Here is a 6,000-nt window from a genome sequence, read left to right as displayed (position 1 = left end):
AGAACTTTTCTCAGATATGTTGCCTTCAAAAACAGTTGTAGTTGGACCCCTAAGTTAGTCATTTTCACAACACATCTGAGCAGCATGGTCCTTCTTTGATCCAATATGATTTCCTACCAGTGTATATGAGTCTGCACCACAATGGCAACACAATTTGTATGACCGTGAAGGACTCCATCTTGATGCTGCAATTTTGATTGCGTTCATTTTCATTCCTGACCGCAACTCAATAGTATTTCTGTCTGCAGTTTCATTGAAACAGCAATTTCAACTTCTTTCAAATGTAGGTTGTGCTTCAGTTTGGAGCCACTTTTGAATGCTTCCCTGTAAGATTCCATAAGCTAAAAGATCTCTTAGTGCATCATGAAGACCATCACTGAACTGACAATTCTCAGGCAATTTCCTCAATTCAGCCATATATGCTGAAATGGATTCCTCTTCCTTTAGATTCCACTTCTGATGCCTAAAACATTCTGTAATCAGCGATCATTTCAGTTTTAGATGCTTCTGCATTACCTTCACAATATAAGAGTGGCAAAGGAGTGTGTAGCCTTGTGAATTACAATCTGAAAACAAGCAATCGACAAGTAATATTGCTTATATCAGAAGTAAATAGCAAATTACTTAAAATGGAATTGGACATTGGTTCAGCTGTTTCAGTCATTCCATGAAATGAGTATGACAGGCATTTCAAAGATGCTAAAGTGAAGACTGCCGATATCCAACTAAGAACTTGTACTGGAGAAAAGGTAACTCCTGTGGGAATGACATTTGTATCAATGAAATACAACCAACAAGCCACATTGAGCTTGTGTGTGGTAAAAACAGGAGGACCAGCATTGTGGGGCTGTTTCTGGCTAAGAGAACTACAACTTGATTGGAGATCCAGCCACCATTGCCAGCCACATCCCCCGCACTAAGCCAACTGAAAGCAAGTTAAGAAATGTACAGGATGAACATAATCGACCGTTGCCCAACAGAGGACAACTGGTGTTGGTGCCAACCTCTGTGCCTCCAGGAAGGACCACGATGCTCAGAGGAATTGTGAAGGTGATGAATGCAATGATCCGTCGACAACAGTTTTTGTAGGCAACGTCTGAGAAAGCTTCTGATATGTGAATCAGAATCAGTTCCACAGTCACTAGCATATGTCATGAAATATGTGCCAGCAGTACATTGCAATACATCGTAATAAAGCTGTGAATTACGTAAGTATATATATATTTTTTCTAAAGTTAAATTAAATAATTAGAGCAAAAAATTAGCAAGTTAGTGTTCAGGGATTCAATTTCCATTCAGAAATCTGATGGCAGAGGGGAAGAAGCTGTTCCTGAGTCACTGACTGTGAATCTTCAGCCTCCTGTACCTTCTTCCTGATGGTAGCAATGAAAAGAGGGCATGTCCTGGATGCTGGGGAGGCTAGTGCCCATGATGGAGCAGAGTTTATAGCTTTCTGCAGTTTATATTGATCCTGTGCAGTGCACCCAACATCTGCCCCATGAATGCTCTCTGCAGAAATTTGGGAGTGCCTTTTGTAACATATCAAATCTCTTGAACCTCCGAATAAAATATAGCTACTGTCATGTCCTCTTTGCAACTGCATTGATCTGTTGGGCCCAGGATAGATCCTCAGAGATATTGACGCACAGGAATTTGAAATTGCCCACTCTTTTAACTTCAGATCCTTCTATGAGGACTGACATATTTTCTAACATCCTACACTTTCTGAAGTCCACAATCAGTTCTTTGGTTCAGGTAATTACTTAAGAAATATAGCTTGGCTTTAAGCAGGAAGAGTTTTCAAGGAGCTTCAAGAAAGTTGCAATCATTCAGCATTTGTGAGTATAAAGAACCAGAATCTACTCTGTGTGCATTGAGGATATTGCATGAACTTCAAGTGGGAGACAGAAAGCTGCTTGTAAAAGTAGATACAAAGACCAAAGCCCAGCTGGATGAATGGAAGGCCAAAAAGAAATGAGTCAATGGAGATATGAATATAGAGTATTCATCAGATGACAGCTGTTGATGAAAAAACAAAGAGGAGAGATCAGTCATAAAGGAAGCAATAGATGGATTAATAAGACAATACTCCAGTGAGCTAAATGCACCTTCCCAAGATCAAGGTGAACAAACTAGAAGAAAAATGAAGAAGAAAGATGGCTACAACTGTCAGAACAACTTCCTGAAATATAAGAATCAACTCCCACAACAACAACAATAGGAGACCTCAGAACCTGAGATAGTTTCACAGTCACAAGTCTCATCAGCCAGGCAGAGTGATCCTCCTCATCAGAAAAGACATTACTCCAGAAGAGTAAGAAAGACCCCACAGTGATTAAATCTTTAGGCCTGAATGGGACAATTTAAAATCTGTGACACTGTCGATGTGTGCGTATGGTCGTTGTTTATTTATTCAACACAGATATCCAACACAGAATGGGCCATTTCGGCCCTTCAAACCGCACCACCCCGAACCCCAATTTAACCCTTGCCTAATCATAGAGCAACTTTCAGAAACTAATTAACCTACCAATTAGCACATATTATGTAGTTTGTTGTGTATACAATTGAGACGCATTCTCTCTTGAGTTGGAGTTTCATAATATTTGAGTAATTATGTATATAATATATATATTTTGTTGACAAAGTGTTCTTGTCCTTTTACACAATTCATTATGAGTGGTATGTATAAATATATGAATTTCATAGGTCACTTCATTACCACGTGATATATGCACGTCTCACTTAAACTAAAACACAAAGTCAGACCCATAGCCCCAGACTCCCGTGTCTCTTGTCGAATTAGTTGAATGTTTTGAAATTACAAACCATAACAGTTTGAATGTCTCATTGCAGTTCAGCAGGTTGATAACCATCTCACGTTTGTTTCAAAAATACCTCGTCACCAGTGTTATGTCTTGTAACTTCAAAATTTTAAACTAATTCAAAGGAAGATACCGGAGTCTGAAAGTGTGTCTAACTTTGTGCTGACTATAAGCAAGGCAAGCACGTATTACGTGGCAGTGTAATTTATGTAATTCATGTATTTATACATATAACCCATACTGGATTATTTAAACAAACAAGAATGTTTAATCAACCTATATATTTACTAGATTAGTCAAATATATTGAATTGAATTGAGTGTAACTGAAATACTAAATACACAACAAAGATATGTATAGTTGAAGAAATGTGAGTGAAGGCTGAAAACAAGACAGAACACTCAACAGAACACTCATCTATTCTTTTAGATTAGACCACAGGACACAGAAGGAGAATGAGGACATTCGGCCCATCGAGTCTGCTCTGCCATTCCATCAGCTGATTAATTATCCCTCACAACCATTGACACCCAACTAATCAAGAACCTGTCAAGCTCCATTTTAAATATACCCAATGACTTGGTCTCCACACCATCTGTAGTAAAGAATTCCACAGATTCACCACCTTCTGGCTCAACAAATTCCTCTTCATCTTTGTTCTGTTATGAGGCTGTGTGCTCTGGTCCTAGATTCATTCACATTAGGAATCATCTTTCTCAAATCCAGCAATCTAGGCCTTTCAATATTCCATTGGTTGATATGAGATCCTTCTTCATTTGTCTAAACTCCACTGGGTACAGGCCCAGAGACATCAAACACTCCTCATAAATTAACACTTTCATTCCTGGAATCCCTCTCATGAACCTCATCTGGACCCTCTCTAATGCCAGCACATCCTTTGTTATATAAGGGGCATAGAACAGCTCAGAATTCCCCAGTGTGGTCTGATCAGTGCTTTATAAAGCATCAGCATTACTTCCTTGCTTTTGTATTCTAGTCCTTTTCAAACAAATGCTAACATTGCATTTTCCTTCCTCACGAGCGACTCAGGCTGCAAGTTAACCTTCAGAGAATCCAGGACGATGACTCCCAAAGCCCCTTGCACCTCTGATTTCCAAATTTGCTCCCTCTTTAAAAAGTAATTGATGCTTTTATTCCTCCTGCCTAAATGCATAAACATTCGCTTCCCTGCGCTGTATTCCCTCGGTCCCTTCTAGATCTTTCTGCACATTTCCTGTTTCCTCTACACTTCCTGACCCCTCAACTACTTTCATATTGTCTGAAAACTTGGCCACAAAGCCACAAATTCCATCATCCAAATCATTGACATGTAACTTGTAAAAAAAAATGGACCCAACCCTGACACTGTGAGACACCGCTAGTCACTGGCAGCCAATTATATAAGGCCCCCTTTATTCCCTCTCTGCTTCTTGCCAGTCATTCAAACTTCCATCCATGTTATTATCTTTCCTGTACTACCACCCAATCTTATCTTTTTAGCAGCAACATTTATGGCACTTTGCCAAGTCTTCTGAAATTCCAAGTAAACAGACTCCACTGATTCCCCTTTATCTATTTTGCTTATTATCTCCTCAAATTCCAACAGATTTGTCATAGAAACATAGAAAAATAGAAAACTTACAGCACAATACAGACCCTTTGGCCCACAAAGCTGTGCTGAACATGTAGTTACTTCTGTATTACCTCGGTTTAGACATAGAGTGGGAAAGAAGCAGAGAGACGTTTCAGTGAAGATCTGGAGAACAGCAATCTTAATCATCAGTATTAACATGGACTGTCATATTGAATGTGCCAGTAGAGTAGTCAAGTTGAGGAAGGCAGGTTTCAATGGAATGAGACCAGTTCTGTTTCTGCACTCTGTGCCTATCCACTCGGAGCGTGTGATGGGAGCTCAGTCTGTCAAAGAGCTCTAGTCTTGATACATCACCATGAGGGAGTTATCTAGGGAAGCTGAAGCCAGCACTTCCTCACATTCTTTTCATTCCCTTTTCCAGGCAGAAGGTTCGGCACGCAGAGGCTCAGCTGACTGCAATCATCGTGAAGCATGAAATGCCAGAGAAATGGCCACAACTACTTCAGTTTATAACTCAGTGGATTAAGAGCAGCGTTCCAGCAGAGAGGAAGTTATGTGAGTGGCTGTGGGAGGTGCAGGCGAGGGGGGCATCGTAAGAGTACATGCCAGTGGTACAGGTGTTGTCAGCATGGTGTGCTGCAGGGAAAGCTGCATTTAAAATGCTCCTTAGCAGCCCATATAATAATTCCCGGCAGCTTGTTCCATATACATACTGTGTGAAGAGGTTGCCTCTGAGTTCTCTTTCTAGATGAGAAAATGCAGATGGAATAAAGAGCCTGTCCTAGCAGACAGAATGGAGTCAATGGGGTAGATGTAGGTAGATGTTCTATGGCTACAGTAAACTAGTTAAATAATACACGTGTCCATGTATTAGTTATCTAGGTTACTGTAGCCATAGTGGTTACAGTACTGGACTAGCTGGCCGATAACACCAGTGTCATTAGACAAATCAAAGGTGGTGATGAGTTAGCATATCGGAGAGTGATTGAAAATCTGGCTGAGTGGTGCCACAACAACCTCTCAATTTCAGCACACTAGGGAACTGATTACTGACTGCAGGAGAAGGAAAACAGAGATCCACGAGACAGACTTCATCAGGGTGTCAGAGGTGGAGTAGGTCAGCAACTTTAAATTACCTGGTGCTATCATTTCAGAGGACCTCCCCTAGGTCCAACACAGAAGTGCAATTTCAAAGATAATACAGCAGTGCCACTACTTCCTTATTCATTTAGAGATACAGAACAGACTTGGTTCTTTCAGCTCTTCAAACCACAATGCCTAGCAACCCCCAATCTACTGCGAATTATCTCTAACCCAATCACAAGCAACTTACTACGTTCATTAACACACCCATAAGAACATACGTCATAGGAGCAGTATCAGGCTATTTGGCCTGTCAAATCTGTGCCTTTCCATCACGGCTAATTATTTCTTTCAAACCCACATGGCCATAGGGAGATCATACAAACTGCTAACAGGCAGTGATGGGAATCGAACCCAGATCGGTGATTACATGGGCCTTTCAACCCACCACACCCAAGCTGACAATTTATGACCATCTACACTAATCCCAACTTCTCT

The sequence above is a fragment of the Hypanus sabinus genome, unplaced genomic scaffold (genome assembly GCF_030144855.1).
Source record: "Hypanus sabinus isolate sHypSab1 unplaced genomic scaffold, sHypSab1.hap1 scaffold_2346, whole genome shotgun sequence".
Taxonomy (NCBI): domain Eukaryota; kingdom Metazoa; phylum Chordata; class Chondrichthyes; order Myliobatiformes; family Dasyatidae; genus Hypanus; species Hypanus sabinus.
The sequence above is the reverse complement of the archived record's forward strand: the minus strand, read 5'-3'. Positions refer to the sequence as shown.